The 20,561-nt window shown below is 44.7% G+C and overlaps 1 long non-coding RNA gene across 1 annotated transcript; it reads left to right on the forward strand.

Annotated features, from left to right (window-relative positions):
- Positions 1 to 1,716: 1,716 nt before the first annotated feature.
- LOC119972537 lies at positions 1,717 to 17,761 on the forward strand. The gene is made up of 3 exons (XR_005462070.1): positions 1,717 to 1,911; positions 1,992 to 2,028; positions 15,947 to 17,761. It is a non-coding gene; the product is annotated as an uncharacterized LOC119972537 (long non-coding RNA).
- Positions 17,762 to 20,561: the final 2,800 nt, after the last annotated feature.

Here is a 20,561-nt window from a genome sequence, read left to right on the forward strand (position 1 = left end):
CAGAAGCCTGGGACCCATCTGGATGGCAGTTGGTTCCTGGGGCCACCCTGCACTCGGATCGTCCAGCCCCTCAGCTGCACCAACCTCCACTTGCTGTACCGGACCGAATGTGGTGCGCGCCAGATAGTGTCCCAGGAGCCTCCTCACCAGTGTGCCCGACCGAGGTGATAGTCTCTGGGATGGTGGAGGGTGCAGGAGACAGCTGTGACGGAAAGTCTGTGTCCTCCTCTGACCTGAACTCCGTGGTGTCCTGGGTTTCAGGCAGAGGGCTGGTGTTCCAGCTATTCTCCCCGTCAGTGCTCGGCTGTCTGGGGGGCACCGGCTCTGGCACTGGCTGAAGGGGGGTGAGGACCCGGATGATCAGGGCCCCGCTCCGGCAGGTCCTGTAAGACACAAGACGGCAGACATGTGTCATGATGATCCGTAACTAGGCAGACGGTCTCAATTCCTCACCTGCCGCCGACCTCCGCGCGTCGCCCTCTCTTTCCTCTGGCCCGCTGACCATGTGCAGTGCCCTCTGCTCGGGCATGGTGAGGGGACGCATGTCTGGTGGTCCCCCTCCGGTCTTCTCCCGCTCCCGGCGGTTGTGTGCGGCCTTCTCCTGGGGGCGGGAAACACAAACAATGACACCGTTAGACAGTCCGCTGCATGCAGCCCAAGGGTTGGGTAGATGATGGCCTCAGTTGCCATGGCATCCAGCCATTGTGGCTGGCATGGGTGCAGGCATGTGGAGCAGGGTGGAGGTTACATGTATGTGGGGGGTTGGTGCCAGGGGCACAGTGCTGCCTACTCACCCTGGCTGCCCTGAGGTCGTGCAGTTTCTTCATGCACTTGATGCCAGCCCCAACAACTTCGCCAATGGCGCTGTCGCGTCTGCCACCTGCGCCCAGGCACGGCAAACGGCGGCACCTGGTGGCCTTCGACCCAGGCCGAGGTACAGGGTCATCCGCCTCTCCTCCGCGGCGTCCAGGAGGGTCTCCAGCTCAGTGCTCCGGAACCATGGTGCTGCGCTCCTTCCAGCCATCTTGTTGGGACGGAGTGTATGGGGGGGGAGGGGGGGGGGGGGGGTGAGGGATTGTATAAATGCGGCTGCAGCGTACGCGTCTCATGTGCAGCAATCACGGACCTGGCGAATCCTGCTGCGTTTTGCTTAAAAATGGTTGCGTTTCAGATGGCGACGGTGCTAGCCCATTTAGAGTTGATGAAATGTTGCACTTGTTGCACCATTTTTGTCATAAAAGACCACAGTTTTCACGCCGACATCAGCACTTAGTCTCAAAATTGGTGAATCCAGCCCGTGGTCTCAGTGAGAGTGGCCATTTTAGGCGGATGACAGGAACCGCCATCTCATGCTCAAAATGTGGCAATTGACATGACCCACAGCAATTTCCTAATGATAGCTGCATAGATCAACTGTCTGCAAAGTCATCTTGCTGAGTGTTTTACTTTAAAACCATGAATCCGTGAATTTGCTTTCACTTCACTGAGTTTAGAAGTCAGAATTGTTCCGGATCACAACTATTTTTTTTTCCCCATTTCAGTGCAAGCTACTTGGGAATTAGGGTTTAGTGATGGTTTTTCAAATAATAATAATAATGTTTATTATTGTCACAAGTAGGCTTACATTACACGACAATGAAGTTACTGTGAAAATTCCTGCAATCTGACTCTAATTGATTTAAATATCTCTCAGTGGTTGTTGTAGCCTGGAGTTAAGATACTTAGCTCACCCTGCTGATTCTGCTAAAAGATTTAGCTCACCCTGGGATTTGAAGCTGGACTTCCAAAGGAGCTGCAATGAAGTCTGCAGTAAGACAATTTAAATTTCTGCCTAAGCTTGCAAGCCGTTCTTTGGAGCTTTCTCTTGTGCAAATTTTCCACTGTGCCTCTGCCACTGGAGCTTCATTTCAGGTCAGCTTGCTTTTTTTCTCAGTCTTTCTGCATTTTAGTTTTGTTCTGCAGTTTATGTGAGGTCTTGGATTTTTCCACAGTCTGCCACCATGTTGTAGGATGCTGGATTACAATTCGGTAGGTTTGAAGATGTCTTTATTAGTCTTACATAGGTTAAACTGCAAGTCTTTATTGACTCTTAAAACTATTTACAAATATGGAGTAAAGGATACAAACTGGGACTGTCTCCATTCTTCTGGTACATAAGGCTCTGTCCATCACTCGACTGACCCTGGGTGCAGGTGATATACCCTCTCACATCACTGTGTGGGAAGGTCTATACTCAGCCTCACATTAATCTTCTATGTGCCAGACCCCAATATTACAGTAATGATATTGATTAATATGGGAGAAGGGAAATTCATTGATACAGGAGTTTAATGTATTTTCAACTCTAGGTTTTGGAATTGAAATAGCCATGTTAATGCATTGAAAATCTCTTGCTGCTTATAGACCTAGCCCAAGAACAGACTATCTGGTCCAATACATATCTATTCATTCCATTTTCTTATTTACCTATCTTTCTACTCTCTATTACCAGCAATGAGAGGAAATAACAATAAACCTAACCAAAAGCTCAAAAATCCTTTGTCAAATGTTGCTCAAACCTCACAGGATGCCCTATTATTCTGTGCTCACATCAGTTGTGACAAGTGTGCTTGAATTTTATATCAAGGACTGTAAGGAGTCACTCATTAAATCCACCTCCACCATCCTGTTCCTGGGGTCAGCCCGCATCCAGGTCAGCACATTTAACACCTGTTAACACTGTTGCAACCTGCCTCGGTGCTCTGTCAGATGGGTGTGAGGGGTGGGCTGGCTTGCGCTGGCCAGAGATGGGTTTTGCTTGAGTGGAAATAAATGATAGCAGTTGGGAGACAATGTTTCATTTTCAGTGTTTAGCATTGTTTAACAGGTAATTGTAAACTATTTTCTTGTATGTGTTAGTAATAACGTTTATTTTAATATACCATATCCCCACTTGTACGTGGAATCACTCATGGAGCGAATTATCCTTTCCACATAGTCTTACAAATTAAATTAAATATTAGGGTTTCTGTCCGGTATCCTAGAAACTGTTGGGTCTGGTTCGAGGTTGTAATAAGGATGACAATACATTGCGAATATGGAGACTTAAATCTGAACTCATGGGAGACTGAATAGAGGATTGAATGGCAGATGACGCTTTCTCTGACCTCATGGAAGCACAGGAAGGTCTAACCCTGGAAAGTAAAATCCAGACAGTGAGGCATTCAGAACTTCATGAGCAGAACAGAATGATTTTAAAGATGGAAAATAAACTGTGGTACAGAGGCCAACCCAACATTCAGAGAAAGCAAGTCGATGCTTGGAGCAAATTACCCCTACAGGAGAATTCGGTGTCGTACAACTTCAGCCAATGTAACAGGATCGGATACAACAGCAAACTGTGTAGGGCAAAAACTCTGAAAAACACAGAAGGCCCAAAGATCATTAATAATGTCGAGACCATAAGCCCGTAAGAGAGAGAGAGGATGCTAAACCAATGTGCCTATTCACACCCCACTGGTACGGTCTGCTCTCAACAGTGGCTATGAGACTGAACCAGGGCCATGACCTTTTAACGTTTTAAGACGATGGGGAAAGATGATTCGCTCCATCAGTGATAATACAAGAAATAGGGCTTTGTTATTATATAAACAAACTTATTAAAAGAAAATAAAATAAACAGTACGATATTATGGGCCAGGGTTTAGAGAACCCCTAAGTGTATCATGGAGTTCACCTGGCCCACAACATTTAATAGATTGTGGTATGGGGAGGACACGGCCCACTCTACAGGTGCGGTACAACAGAAATGGAAAAGTACTTTTTAAAGCAAAACAATGTTTATTTTATGAACTCAAGTTAACCTTCGTAAAACAGAGTGAACATCTTAGCAACCATCAATTCAAATACAACCCCCAAAGAATACAACACTAAGTAATGATTAAGCTGTCCTTTTAAGACTTAAAAAAACCTTCAAAACAGAAAGACATCAGGCTTAACTTCACTACTGAGAACATTTATAATTCTGAATTCACCAAATGATCAATAGATAGTCTTTTGATGGCAGAGAGAACAGCAGTACACCTGCTTGGTCTGGCTTCAGCTCCAACACTGAAAACGAAACTAAAACACACTCTGCAGCAAACAGCCTAAAATGAAAGTAAAAAAGCTGACAGACAGCCCAGCTCCACCCACTCTCTGACATCAATGCAGTAGTAAACACTAATTTCTTAAAGGTACTCTCACATGACAACGTAAACTTTAAAACTTCAACTCTAACACTTGCAGATTAAATGTAGTTTCTTAACCTTAACACACTAGTTCCAATTAAGCACTTTAGATAAACATGCAGTTCTTGTTCCATTTACACTAACAGGCAAAGTCAATATTTCTTCTGTTCGAGACATTCGTTCAGAATCCTTTTCCAAAGTCTGTCTCGGTTGCAACTTTCATGACCTTCCTTGGATGTTTTCTAAAGCTTTCTCCTGTACCTGTTCAAACAGGATTCTTTTTTCACTTTGAGCTTTGCCCAGCCCCTCAAACAAAGGTTCTGTGTGGTTTCTGGACTTGGACCCAGCGGACTTAGACCCAGCATCGTTATCTTGGCTACTTGATTGCCCACTCCCGTTTATACAAAAGAACAGAGCCATGCTATTCATATGCAAATAATCTCCCATTGACGGACAAACAGGCCATCAGACTCTGTAATGGGCTAATAGCTGGTCAGAGTGTCCCGAAGAACATTGGATCCAGGGCATCTTATGTATTCCCACTAACGAGTTTACGTCTGACTGGGATAATGTAACTCGGACAGGTGTGGGCGTTTCCCCCTGACTCTGTGCTAGCAGTATTTTCCCTCAGTCGGTTGAACTCAGAAATTACCTGCTACATTGAGGCTCCATTTCTGGACTCAATTTCCTAATATCTCCCTTGCATAACACCACCCACTCATGAAGCACAAGCAGCAGTAACTGGATGAGGTGACAAACATGGGAGACATCTCCCCAGTTACACAATTAACTGCAAAGTGTTTCTGGATGGACACTGCCCCAAAGCCAAATGTATCCATCCCTATCTGTGTCGACCTGACACAGCTCAATAAAGCTGCAGTCACCGAAGTACATCCCATGTCCTCTGTAAATAAAAACCTGAATAAACTCTCCAAAGAGCAAAACTGGGTGCCAGAAGTGGCTTTTGGCAGTTCCCTTTTCATGAAGAGTTCAGGCTGCTGTTGTTTAAGAGGAAACTATAAACACAGTTTGATTTGTTAATTCCACCTGATACTTCAGAGATTGTCAAACGACAGCAACAAATACAAATTGGTTGGAGGGAGAAAATCTCCAAAAAGCGAGTATGCAACCAGGGAAAGAGAGAGAGAGAGAGAGAGAGAGAGAGAGAGAGAGAGAGAGAGTGCTAGCTCAGAATTACACCATCAACGAGAAATATCATACACCATACAGACGAATGATGAAAGAGTTTGTTGGTGTCATGCTGTCAGTTACTTGCAGCATGAAGAGAGTTTGCAGGAACATCTCAAAGGGTTCTACCTTTAGAAGATCTAGAGAGTAATACTAACAGAGATCAGAGACAGCGACAAGTTCAGATCCTGTTTCTGAGGACTTTCCAATGCCTTTCATGACAAATACCAAAATAACTACTCAAGAAGTATCTTCTACAGTAAATTAGAGCCGACCTTTGCGACCCATGCCAGCCGACCTTTGCGGCCCACGCCGGCTGACCTTTGCGACCCACCATTTTCTCTTACCTTGTTTGCTGCTGCCAAAAATGAAGGAAATTGTTTTGTGTCCCTTTGGTCCTCGTACACATTCCTCCAATGGAGCCTGTTGGATGAAGGTGAAGCATTCCGGTGTTGGAAAGTATGGAGTCTCCATCTGTCCAAAGTTCTGAATTTTTTTTCCTCTAAAATTTTATCAAATAAACCCCCCACTCCCGAACTTGTAAAACAAAAATGAGTAAAATAAATGAAAAAAATAAAAATTAAAATGAATGAATAAAAAAGCACTACAGAACTTGTTAAAACAAAAAGCTGCAGCCATTAACAAAATATAGCAGCCGCCCTGCATATGCGTGCCCAATTATCAGTGCGCATGCGCAATGCAGCCACATTTTTTAATTTATTTTTTTAAAAAACATGTTCACGGCCGCTTGCAGCCGGCGTTATGAAAAGCCGGCTGCTGCACTGGGATTTGCGCGGTCGGGTGTGCCGCGGACAACGGCTCCCAGACCCTCCCGACACCCGCCCGCAACCCACCCGCAGGTCGTGCCCCCAACTTAGAACACTGGTACAGAGCATGTTTGATCAAAAATTCATTATAAATGCCTGCAATACCTGGTTTCTCCGGCAGGTGGTGCTTATTAATTCTAATATTAGGGTCTCAATCCCCTTTCATACATGCTATTTTACAGTTGCTATTTTATAATGAGCATTGTGTTTCTATTATCTGGGCATCAGCTTCTCAAAAACCATTCAAAATTGTTTTGTGGATTTTTAAAAATCCATCATTCTTTTTTAGGAACTAAAATTTCTAATGCCCAAAATGAAAGTTTTGATTTTTTTAAAAATCCATATTTCACAATAACATCATAAAGTGTATCCATTGGAAATTATTTTATTTGTCTTTTGATGCCTTCATTAAAGATTTGTTTAGCATTCAGTCTCTTGCTAATGTCCGACATGAGCACACCGTAGCACAGTGGTTAGCACTGTTGCTTCACAGCGCCCAGGGACCCTGGGTTCGATTCCCGACTTGGGTCACTGTCTGTGTGGAGTCTGTACGTGGGTTTCCTCCGGGTGCTCCGGTTCCCTCCCACAAGTCCTGAAAGATGTGCTTGTTAGGTGAATTAGACATTCTGAGTTCTCAATCAGTGTACCCAAACACAGCAACTTCACTGCAATGTTAATGTAAGCCTACTTGTGACACTAATAAAGGTTATATTATAGATTGGATTTGATAGTTTTGCCCTGTGCTCAGAACAGGATTTGGATTATGCAGTCCGGACAAATGAAATATGCTGAATCAACCAGAATGGATCACAACCAGCCACCTGCACCAACAGACAGTAAAGGAAACATTCCAATCATTTATAAAAGGAAAAGCCAGACAAATTTTATACGCTGAATTGAAATGAAATCAATGTTCAATGAAAAAAGAATGTGCATTTTTAGAGAAGAAAGACCAAGGCTGGGATTGTCAAAAAGATTACTGATTCCTGTTGAAGCTTTACTTTTGTATTCTATGAAGGTCATTAACCCCAGAGACATTTTCCTCATTTAAGCCAGATCATTTTTCAAGAAGTGCTGGATTTTAAATCAAACAGCCTAAATTATAAATCGATTAGTACCAGCTAGGTCGGCAGTGAGGAAGAATGCAAATATTATTAACAGTTGTGAAACAAAGACATCTTTCAACATTATGCTTCATTTGAAAGAATAAAGTTACAATTTGAAAGCTTTATTGTGAACCAGAAAAAGTGAACAGTGTGTACGAGGGGAAAATAATTTTTAAAAATCAAAATAACCGTATTGTACTAGCATAATTTAAAAAGGGAATTGCTGAAAACAAGTTGGGACGCATGAATGATAATCGGGGTGATATTTAGGCTTTACTAAAAAACAAAAATTAGAAGTAGCCAGAACAGGTTTTAAAAGGAATAATCATGCTTGACAAATTCAGAATTCTTTGATAAGATAACAGACATAGTAGATGGGAGGAATGCAATAGTTACAGTGTACATGAGCTTTAGAAACATTGACTAGACATCACATTAGAGGTCAAAGTGCATGGAATAAATAGTAAACTGAATTAAAAATTGGGGAGAAGCAAGAAAGCAGCTATCATGAATTGAGGATTGTTTTTGCAGTGTATTGTCATCCCAAAAATGGGCCCCGGTCTCTCCCTATCTCTCTCGCTCATCTTCCCAAATGAGTCTGCCCTGTTCAAACCTATCTCATCCACAAGACCAGCTCTGGCTTTCTCAACTCCATTTCCAGTAGTCTTGATCATCCAAATTTCTTTTCTAGCCATCATTAAGTCAACATGGTAAATGATTTCTCCTCCTCAGGCACAGCCTTCTTTGGCGGGATGCTTCACCCCGTCGCGCCACTTTTCTGCCTCACCCCGCCGGCGTGATGCTCTGTTACACCAGCCGGTCAATGGGGTTTCCCGTTGTATGGCAGCCCCACACCATCGGCAAACCCCCGGGCTGCTGGCAAAACGGCGCATCCCGCTGGCGGAGAATCCAGCCCATCTTTCAAAACCACCATTATCACTCCAAACCTACATTGGACTCTCTCAAACTGCCACCTTCTCCTCTCCAAGATTCTTGAATGTATTGTTTCCTCTCAAATCCATAACCATTTCTCAAAATTGCATTTGAATCACTCCAATCAGGTTTCTTCCCCTCACTACCAAGTTTGCCCGAACCTCTGTGATTCTGGTGCACTATCCTTTCTCGGCCTCAACGACTTAACTTCAGCCTTTTAATAGGTCAGTATATTCCAGTTCTGCTGAAGTCTGGTCACACTTAGTACACTCTTAACTTACCCAGTCATAATATTCTCTGGTAATGACTTGGGAGTTCCAAGTATCCATCTGCCCTCTCATCTGCTCGACAAAAATATCTGAAGCTATGGGGTCAACTTCCACAGCTATGCCAATGCCATATAACCTTCCCACCACTTCTCGTCTTTTGACTGATTCTATTGTTAAGGTTGTGACTCTATGTTTAAGGCTGCCTGCCCAATATCCAATCTAAGATGAGCCATTACAGCTTTCAGCTAAACACTGGGACACCAAAGACATAGGGAAAGAATTTCATTTCTAAGGTGAGCAGGATAAGGCTGGGGTTAAAATTTCAAAATTAGAAATCCGAGTCCAACCAATCCACTACAATTTAGTGAAGGTAAGATGGGAGGGGGGAGCACTACAATGCTCTATGTGGAGGTAGGTCTATAATTTTAAAGATTTATTAACAAATTTTCCAGGTCAGGTTTCCTAGACTTGGGATCTTGGCCACTGTAGAGACAAGAAAGGACAGATTAATTTCTGGCAATGCTGGGAGTCAGAAGCAAAAGTCCTTCCCCAGGTCCTCATAGGCAAATCCTCTGATCTCTGGACTTTCCAATACCCCCACCAGTTAAATTCTCCCCCTCTCCACTACTGCAGGCCTTCCCATATGTTAGTCAGCCTTTCTTTCAGTCTGGTTAGCTGCCAGCTAGGAAATTGATTTTGCTGTCATTAAAATTACATCCTGCCATTAAATTTATCAGAAGCTTTTGAGTTACCAACATGGCATGGTAGCACGGTAGCATTGTGGATAACACAATCGTTTCACAGCTCCAGGGTCCCAGGTTCGATTCCGGCTTGGGTCACTGTCCGTGCGGAGTCTGCACATCCTCCCAGTGTGTGCGTGGGTTTCCTCCGGGTACTCCGGTTTCCTCCCACAGTCCAAAGATGTGCAGGTTAGGTCGATTAGCCATGCTAAATTGCCCTTAGTGTCCAAAATTGCCCTTAGTGTTGGGTAGGGTTACTGAGTTGTGGGGATAGGGTGGAGGTGTTGACCTTGGGTAGGATGCTCTTTCCAAGAGCCGGTGCAGACTCGATGGGCCGAATGGCCTCCTTCTGCACTGTAAATTCTATGTAATCTATGTAAACATGTCCTGGGCACCATGAACCACATCCCCTAATCACCCCACAAAGGAAACAGGAGGGTTGTAAAAATTCTGTATCCTTGGAACCGATACCATCTCATCTTCCTAGCCACCACCTCAGGCTGAATTAAGCTGTTCGTAACCTCTGTAGCTGTTCAACCCACAGGGTACCTTCCTATTTCTTATAATTCTCTCCTTGAAAGCCCATCTGTGTCCAGCTTTTTATCATCGCTCCATTCCAATCCTATTTCACGCCAAACCTCACCAACACATTTGGTGTCTCCAAAACTGATTATTCCAGTGCTTTCCTGGATGAAATTCATCAATTGCAACTGATCCAAATTGCATCCCACATCGCTATGGACACTAATTACACTTATTTTTTCAGAGCCTCAAACGTAAAATTCTCATCCTTATGTTTAAATCCTCCGTAACCTCATTCATCCCTTTTTCTTTTAATTCCTTTAACCATACAAGTTTAGCTTCCCACCATGCCTCATGCTTTCATTCAGATCCATCATCTCATTCTGCCTTCACCCATCAATGAAGTCTATGCATTCATCCACCTGACTCACCAACTTCCCAGGATTCTCCTCTGAACCAAAAAACTCTGTTTTTAAGATTCTCTAAAAAATTCACATCTTTAACCAAGCTTCTTTATCATTCCTTCTAAGGTTTGGTGTAAGACGTTAAAGGTACCATTGTTATGAATTGGCTACATAAGATGGTTACGGTTGAACCTTAATTTAATTAAATTCTGTTAATCAAGGTAAAATGAAGAGGGTCATGTACCCTCCTGCTAATTTTACCTGGAGACAAACCCATTTGACCTACTTGTTATGGAGACTGAATAAGTTTTAATTTGGCTAAGTCAGGTGCAAGGCTCAACAGCTGAACACAAAGGAAAAGATGGTTTGGCCTTGCTGCTGCAGACTCAAGAGTTAGTCCAACTGAAGGATTTGGGATAAGTAGCTATTGCTCTGCCAAACAGAAGAAATCAACTGCTTTTGGGTTAATCACCAAATGAAGGGCTGTTAAGGAGGAAAGCCATGTTCGAGGAAACAAGGATTATGAAAAGTTAGAGATCATGGTATTCAAACAGAATCTTACAATGTGGAGTCCATTCAAATATGCACAAATGTTGAGTAGGACTTGGTTTAAAATGGCAACAGGAAAATTCACTTTGGCAAAGCAGGGAGAAGGAATCTGTTAATGACAGGAGATGGACTTTAAACTGAAGATTACCCGTCTACAGAGAGTGCAGTTAAACACAGGGCTGGGTTTTCCACAGTGTTAACAAGTTAAAGTGGGATAACTTTTCTGCAGTTTAATGTATTAGTTGCCTAGTAAGTAATGTTTAATTAATGTCAATTTTAGTTGGTTTGTTACAGTAAAAGTCTTAAAACGTGAAATCCTGACCTTCAATTCACTGCATAGGTCACTAGGATTTTTCTAAGTTATCGGCCTCTAAGAGTATCTTAACACTTTAAATGTAAGTTGTTTTTGTTATGTGTGGTGATTGTCCCTTTAAGGCAACACAGCAGAGTAAAGGTCACCTGGCCTATCTGATCAATTGGAACCCAGCTTGGGGAATCACCCCAGGAGAGGGGTTCTCTTCGGCAGAGGCATTCTAGAACTAGCTGCAGGCAGGCTGCTGGTCTTGTAGATCCTTGTAAATAAATCCTCTGTTGTTTACTAGTGAAGTCTCTGAAAGTGTATTATTACATGTGGAATGAGCATAAATTATATGAAACTTCCTCTGGCCTGACACTTGTGAGTATCCTGTTTTAACCAAAGTCTGAGCAAAAGAAAAAAATTATACTCACCAGAATGCCTCTTTTTGGGTGAATAGACCCATTTGACTCCTCTATGGAGGACTGGATACATGTCTTGGGTATTATTTTCAAGCAAACAAAATAAGTGAGGAGGCAAAACACAAAGCAATTTTCTTAAGTGTTTGTCAAACTCAGACCTATAACCTTATTTGCAGTCTGACAACCCCAGGCACACCAAACTCCAAATCATTTTGTGAGCCCATAGATTTAGTCAGGCTCAATTGCAACCTCAACCCATCAATCATACTTCAGAGATACAAATTTAATTCGACAGTGAGAGCCCCAGGTGAATTGGTCACGTCTTACATTGCTAAACTGAAGCAATTATCAGAGTATTGTGATTTTGGAGTCACCCTAAATGACATGTTGTGGGATAGGTTAGTCTGTGACATCAACAAGGCACTATTCAATGCAGAGATGTCAGTATAACTTTTAAATTAGCAATGGGCATAATGCTGGCCATGGAAAATGTTGAAAAGGATACAGAGCACACAAAATAGCACTGTTCATCAATTAGGGCAGAAATCTGTAGCCAGCCATGGCATCAGCCACGAAGGACACTGCTGACCATGATATTCCATCCCCCTGGGTCCGTAACCACCCTTGTCGCCATGAACATCATCCTCCTATTTAACAGTGTGGCTACCCTCTAGCCCTTGTTCCGTAGCAGGAACGGTAGGCCTGTCCCACCCAGCCCTTCCTTGCTCACAGTCGATCCTTCTCCCTCAGGTGCATCTCTTGGAGGACGACTATGTCAGCTTTCATACTTTCTAAGAGGGCTAAGACTCTGGAGCTTTCCATTGGGCCGTTCAGTCCTCTGATGATCCAGGTGACTATCTTGATTGGGGGTTTTTGGCCCCCGCTCTTGCGGGATGAACCATACTTACCTGACGGATCAGCCCTTGCACTCTGGTGTTTCCCGTTATTAGGGGTGGTCCAAGATGGCCACAGACACCGTTCTCCCCATGAGGTCAGGCCTCTGTACTCCAGGGTTTCCCCTTGTTCAGGGGCCACCCAACATGGCCACTAATTGTGAGTTCATCATGTGGGTGAGCCCATGCACTCCAGGGTTTTCCCTTTGTTCACAGACCCTTCCAAATAGTTGCTTGCAGTCCCATTTTGTTCAAAGTCTCCATATGTGGCCTGTGGGAGCCAGTCTAATGCCCTCAACCTTTCTTTACCTATCGCTCCTTGTGGTTTCTTCTCCCACCCCACCCCACCCCATCTTCTTTCCTCCTCTAACCTGCAGCGACTTTCCCCACTCCCCTGTTTTTTCCCTTGGTTGTTCCCCTGTACCCGATGTCTGCCACCACCCTTGCCAGGTGCTTTTCTCGAGAGATGCACCGTGGGTCTCTTTAAAAACATTTAATTGAAAGGGTTAGCACTGCTGCCTACGGCGCTGAGAACCCAGGTTAAATCCTGGCCGCGGGTACACTGACCGTGTGCAGTTTGCACATTCTCCCTGTGTCTGCGTGGGTTTCACTCCCACAACCCAAAGATATGCAGGATAGGTGGATTAGCCATGCTAATTGCCCCTTAACTGGAAAAAAAAAGTTGGGTACTCTAAATAAAAAAAACACTTGATTGATGAAACTTTAGTGATGCAAAATTCTTCAATTTATTGTAAAATAATAAATTCTAGCCATGATTTGGGCAATATTGATGATACTAAGTCTACCATTTGGATTATATGAATGCAGTAAGAAAATGTTCTTTATAACTTCTGAGGTAATATTTTCCTATATTTATATAAATGCTTCTAAATAGATCTTTGCAAATAAAACCTATATCTAATGCATAAAACTATTTTCCTAATCCTTCATAATAGTTAGGGAAATAAGGTTTCTCCTCACACTCAAATTAATAGCAACAAGCAACAGAACAGTGATTTTAAAATATAGCTTCATGTCATTATTAAAATACCAGAGAAAATTTAACCCACAAAATTGCACTGTAAATCCTATGATTCTCTGAAAACCTCCTGCCAATCTTCATACAGTCCACATCCTGCAGCTAGTGAGCTAAACTACTTTAATTCTCAAGATGCTTTTTTATTTAACATTATGCTTAGATTCGATATACATAAATGCATAAAACCCAAGTGTTAAACCATATTCCTACTTGATAGGATTTTACTCTCCACACTTAACATTGGCATTGGAGAAGTGCTGATTTTATTCCTGCTCAGACACTTTAGCACCTTTATTGTGCTGTGTGCGCACTCAATTTATGGGATCTATTATATTAATACGACAACCAATAGAGCTAATCTTTTTTCCTGTTGGAAAAACTGAAATATGTTTATTGATTGATAATCAGATCTAGTTATTATAACAGATATAGGGATTTGTTGCATTTTATTGCAAAATGTATAAATGAACCATGCATAAATTAAAATTACCAGGCGAGGGGTTATGCTGACACACAATTGAGGAAAGCTAGCTGCATTATCACACATCATAATGAAATACAGACACAATCCATATAATAATCAAGCCAGCTTCCATCAAAGTCTCACTTAAAATCCATCAATACCTTAAAATCAAGTACCAATTCTGCTTACGTTTCTGTATTTGTTAATGAGCAATGTGACCCAACACAGGATAGGTTACACATTTGAATGAATACATATAGGGGCAACATTGTATTATTTTTAATCAGGTCCCAGAAATAGTGTTTCCATTTAAAATTCCAGTTGAATGACAATTCACATAGATCTGAAAAGTTCACTCATGTCCTTGAAGAGTGCACAGTAATACAGTACTCTGAGTGCAATAGGCAGTAGGCGGCACTGCCTCACAGCTCAACGAACCCGGGTTCAATTCCAGCCACAGGTGACAGTCTATCTGGAGTTTGCATGTTCTCCCTGTGGTCTGGCGTGGGTTTCCTCAGAGTGCTCCGGTTTCCTCCCATGGTTCAAAGATGTGCAGTTAAATTTAGAGTACCCAATTGTTTTCCCAATTAAGGGGAAATTTTGCATGGCCAATCCACACACCTTGTCATCTTTGGGTTGTGTAGTGAGACCCATACAGGCATGGGGAGAATGTGCAAACTCCACACCAAAGTTACCCAGGGCCAGGATCAAACTCGGGTCCTCGCCGCTATGAGCAGCCCTGGATTGACCATGGTAAATTGCCCCTTAGGGTCCAAAAGGTTAGGTGGGGGTTAATTGGTTACGGGGATAGGGTGGAGGCATGGGCTTAAGTTTGGTGCTCCTTCCATGGGCTGGTGCAGACTCGATGGGCCGAATGGCCTTATGTCGTTATTAAAATGCCATTGAGAAACTTCAACCCACGAAACCTCCTGCCAATCTTCGTACAGTCCACATCCTGCAGCGAGTGAGCTTACATTCCACTTCAATTCTCAAAGTGCTTTTTTTATTTAACATCATCCCTGTAGGGATTCTATGATTATATGTTTCAGAGCTGAAAGGTCATTATTCAGCAATATTGTCATTAATGCCCTTTTAACAAGAGTTTTCAATGACAAGTATTTTTCCCTTAGACGTGAATTCTAAAACTCAAAACTCTTGAAAGGACGCAAGAGAGAAGGGACATGGTAAGAGGTATAAAAGATACTGAGCAGAACAGGAAAAAAAACCATCAAATCACGACTGCACGACATTGTGAAGTACAAACAAGTGAAAACCAATTGCAGAACTGATACAAGGAAACACTCTTTCACAAAGATTTAACGGGTAGTTTATGGAGGAAAGATACTGAACCATATTCAAATGAAGTGGGGGGCCCTCAGCAACCCCAGAGCAGGGTATGCTCATTTGGGGGTGGGGGCTGGTGGGGCGAATGCCACAAGGTTGGATGGGTGTGGGGCCGAGTCACCTTCATGGTCGGGTGGTGGCTGGTCACACAGACATTTAGTGATTTTGGAGGGGGGGGGGGGAAAAGAGAGAGGTTGCCCCTCTGTAGTCGAATGTTCGGGATGTTGCCCATATCACAAATGAAGGCCTGTCAGCCCCCCACTAACAAGATTGAGCAGCACTTAAGCTGCACTTGCTCAGCCAATCCCAGCCAGCTCGCAACAATGGTGACCAGGACACCAGCCCCAAGATTCAGAGATGCTGACCTGGGGAGGCTGCTAGACGCCCTGGAAGCCAGGAGGAATGTCCTGTTTCTCCCCCACCATTCCCCGCCCCCGAGGGTCCCGGAGAGTCAGGCACAAGGCAGCCAGTGCTGCCTGGGATAAGGTGGCAACAGCTGTCAGCGTGGGCAGTATGATCAGGAGGACTGACCTTCAATGACAAAAAAAGGTCAATGACCTACATCAGGCAGCGCGAGTGAATAGACACCAACGCCCCCCTCCCATGGGAGCATCCACCCCCCAACTCCCCACGCAAAACCCAGCCCTTTCTCCACACCCTCCTCCCTCAATCCCCCCTTCACACCCCCTCTCCCACCACTGTGAACCACGCATGTGGCTAACGATGCCCTCTGTGTTTCCTCAGGAAAAGCTCCCCTATAATTGTCAGGAGGGCCCAAACTGGTGGAGGGGTGTCAGACATAAGAATCCTCACCTCCTTCGAGAGAGGGCCCTGGAGGTGACCAGAATGGCAGAGATCAGATCGGTCAGCCATGTGGGGGCTGGCGGACATCGCAGAGGTGAGGAACCACCAGGCTCCACCCGATGGGCCTGTCAAAGGTGAGTACTGATTGCCTCAGTGACTGACCCATCCCTCCCACTGACCACATTTCCATTCTCACGCAGGTCCTCCAGCCGACGGTTTCAGCCCATCCCGGGCGGCCCCCTCTCTGACTCCGAGGATGCAACCGTAGTCAGGGTACAGCTTTCATTCCCACCCTCCACCTGCGCAGATGTACACACCTCTGTGGACATGGTAGTGGACAGGCTTCGGGGGCACAATCTGATGAGCAACATCAGATGGAGGCAGGAACCCCCAGGCGAGACAGCATCGGAAGGCAGTTGGATCCAAGTACCCAGTTAGGTCCTAACCTGATGCTGATCCTGTGGTAACGGAGGTTCCCGGAACTGATGAGATGATAGGGACCAACCTGGCATTCAGAGGGAGATGTCAGCGTCACTTCAGCAGATCCATAGCCGCTTGGAGGAGTCCTCAGAGACTAGGGGCGTAAGAGATGGCGCCGGCAATGAGACGCACCGAGGCCAACATTGCCAGGGTAGCGGCTACAGGGGAAAGCCTGGTGCACAGCACTGGCATCACGAGTGAAGGTGTCCAAGGCATCGCGCAGTCAGTAACGGCCATGACGGAGGGTCTCAGCAGAATGTCCGACTCGCAGGGGTATATCACCCAGTACCAGGCCAACCTTAAAGAGGTTCTGCGGACGCTCTCAGATGGGAATGGCTAGGCGTTGCGGAGCTTGTCCCAGTCGCAGGTGGCATGGCCGAGGCGCTGCAGAGCATGGCCATCCACCCTGGAAGCCTCGGATGAACTTGTATCGGAGGTGACCATTGCAGACGTCAGAGCAGCCTTCTCGAAGGTCTACCCACAGAAAGCCACTGGCCCAGATGAGCACTCAGGTCTTGCCTGGATCAGCTGGCGGGGTATTCGCAAACATCTTCAACCTCTCTTTACGACAATCTGAGATCCCTATCTGCTTAAAGACGACCATCATCCCTGTACCAAAGAAAAGCCAAGCAACGTGCCTTAACGACTATCGCCCAGTGGCTCTGACATCCATCATCATGAAGTGCTTCAAAATGTTAGTCATGTCACAAATCAATGCCAGCCTCACGGATTGCCTTGATCCACTACAGTTCGCCTACCGCTGCAACAGGTCCAGCTGACGCCATCTCCCTGGCCCTGCACTCAAAACTGGAACACCTTGATAACAAAGACACCTATGTCAGACTCCTATTTATTGACTACAGCTCAGTCTTCAACACTATTATTCCTATAAAATTCATCTCCAAACTGTCTTGGGCCTCGACTCTCCCTCTGCGACTGGATCCTGAACTTTCTAACCTGCAGGCCACAATCAGTAAGGATAAGCAACAATACCTCCTCCATGATCATTCTCAACATCGGTGCCCCACAGCATCGGTGCTTCCACTTGAAGGAGGGAGTTGAAAAGGATATAAAGCTATCACATACCATCTTCCTACTGCTACTTCAAATCCTGTGGGCTGCATTGCTACTGGCATCATGTGTAGAACAAACTGTGTCCTCAGCCCCCTACTATACTCCTTATACACCTAAGACTGTGTGGCTAAATTCCCCTCCAACTCAGTTTTCAAATTTGCTGATCACACCACCTTATTGGGTTGGATTTCAAACAACGACGAGACAGAGAATCTGGTGAACTGTTGCAACAACAATAATCTCTCCCTCAATGTCAACAAAACAAAGGAGATTGTCATCAACTTCAGGAAGCTTATAGGAGAACGTGCCCCTGTCTACATCAATGGGAACAAATGAGAAAGGGTCGAGAACTTCAAGTTTTTAGGTGTCCAGATTACCAACAACCTGTCCTGGTCCCCCCCATGCTGACACTATCGTTAAGAAAGCCCACCAACGACTACTTTCTCAGAAGCCTAAGGAAATTTGACATGTCAGCTACGACTCTCACCAACTTTTACAAATGCACCATAGAAAATATTCTTTCTGGTTGAATCACAGCTTGGTATAGAGCCTGCTCTGCCCAAGACCACAAGAAACTACAAACGGTCGTGAATGTAGCCCAGTCCATCACGCAAACCAGCCTCCCATCCATTGACTATCTATAATTCCCGCTGCCTCGGAAAGGCAACCACCATAATTAAGGACCCCAAGCACTCCAGACAAACTCTTTTCCACCTTCTTCCGTCAAGAAAAAGATACAAAAGTTTGAGGTCACATACCAACCGAGTCAAGAACAGCTTCTTCCCTGCTGCTATCTACCTCGTATTAAGTTGATATTTTCTCTACACCCCATCTATGACTGTAACATTACATTTTGTAGTCCTTCAATCCTTCCCCATGTACGGTATGCATTGTCTGCATAGCATGCAAGAAACATGCTATGCTAATAAATGTGACAATAATATATCAAATTACTGGAATGCTGAGAGCCTGCGTATTCTTGAGTACTGATGTTCGCATCCAATATGGCAGCAGTCTGCACTGGGTCGATAGCAACTAGCAACAATGGATCTCATGACATCAGTGTGGACTTTCACTGCAGCACTGATGCGATGAAGATTTGCCTCTGCAGCAAGTGGAAGCTGAGACAACAGCTACCAGATGGTCCTTCATGGTTCAGTGCGGTCTTGTTTTGTACTGGAAGTAAGGGTTCTAGGCTCTGCAGGATGCCCTCTGCCACATTGTAGCTGGACTCGTCTATGCCTAGGTAGTAATAGGTGGCACTCAACCCATCTACCTATGCACCAATGTCCCACTGTGGTTTGTCATCGGAGTCTTTTTTATGCTGCTCCATCATAGTTCTCATCGGGGGTCCCTGAGGTAGAACCTGTATATGACCTTACCCTCAGGGAAACTGGTAAACAAGCTACCTTCCACGAGCCTGGCTGCAGTATACTCATACTCGGTGACTTACTATGTGCTAATCCCATCTCTCAAATACCCTCATGGCTCCTTATAGTGCCATTACCTGAGCTGATGGTTGCTAATGCATGGTCAAGTTACAATCATCCTCATCAATTTCATGGGGTTTCTCTTCCTCCTGCCTCTGCTGAGGAGTTGTAGGTGCAAGTTCCTTGGTATCTGAAATCATACAAACAGAAGGGGAGAGTTGGGAGGAGGGAAGGATGGGGGCAACAGGGAGGTAATCAGGAGTTCCATGCTGACATCATCAGCTTCCACTGGGAGGAGGGAGTTGAAAAGGATATAAAGATATCACATACCATCTTCCTACTGCTACTCCAAATCCTGTGGGCTGCATTGCTACTGGCATCATGTGTAGAACAAACTCCTCCAGGCGCCTCAAAACCACCCACCAACCCCTTATCCCCATCTTGTTCGTATGGACAACCTTATCCTGCAAGAGATGGTGTTGCATTGTGTTTGGTTATGTGCCTGCCAAAGTTGATCAGCTGGAAGAGTTGGCAGAGAGATGTGGGTGCAATGCTGGCATTAATGTGTGTGAGCATTAGGTGCCAGTGAAGGGCATGCTGCTGACTGTAGGATTGGGGTTTGGCACATAGAGCTGAGAGAGAGATGTTAGTGTGGTGATTGTGTGATGCACTGTTAGAATGCATGACCACCAATTTGAGGTCACTATTTTTCTCAGCGTTGCAAGTGGAGCTAGATGTCAGCATCACCCTCTCGGGTGATGTGTTCCCATTTCCCCTTCTAACTGTGCTGGAGGGCTTCCTTCCATCCAGAGGAAAACTGCCTCCCGCCTGGACTCCACCAGTAGCAACTAGAGCCTTCAGCCTGGCGTATTGAACTCAGGAGCCTCTCCGGTACCCGAGTTACCTTGAAACGTTCAGAAATGATTTTGTATCAGCATGACTTCAGGTGTGAAGCCTTCCTTTACATAGGCAGCGAGTTCTTTAAGATTGCCTAGATGATCAGCACAATGCTGTCAGACCTTCCTGTGTGTGGAAAGGCTGCTGACAGCTTTGAGATCAGAGGAGCATCGCAGGAGAGTAAGGCCTCGCATCACACTCACTGATTCAATGGGAGGAGCAGGTCATTAATTGCATCTTCTTCACCCAAAAGCAGGGCATCTGAATTCCTAGCTCTGTGCCCCTTCTCCAACAGAGTCACTAAGGCCTACTGCAATGCTGGAACCATTGACCTGTCTAAAATCAGGTCATGTTGTACAGAAGGGGAACAAACCTAGAACCTGCTGATGCTGGTTATTTCACTGAATGAGTTTGGAATCATTCAAAAGGTTCAGATGTGAACTCTTAATCAGTGGAATACTCAAAACTAGAAGTATTCATCTCTGTTAATAACCTGAACAAGAAACATTATTTTCGAACTGTAGAGAACTTAATTAGCATGACAATGCAACCATTTCAAATAGAGCTGAAAACTAAAACACTTGCTTCTTGAGTTCTTAAGCTGTGCAAGAACACAATGTTAGAACTCTTTAAGAACAAATGAAAACAAATATTTATGGAAGAGATCTTAAAAA

Source organism: Scyliorhinus canicula, chromosome 10, assembly GCF_902713615.1.
Source record: "Scyliorhinus canicula chromosome 10, sScyCan1.1, whole genome shotgun sequence".
NCBI lineage: Eukaryota > Metazoa > Chordata > Chondrichthyes > Carcharhiniformes > Scyliorhinidae > Scyliorhinus > Scyliorhinus canicula.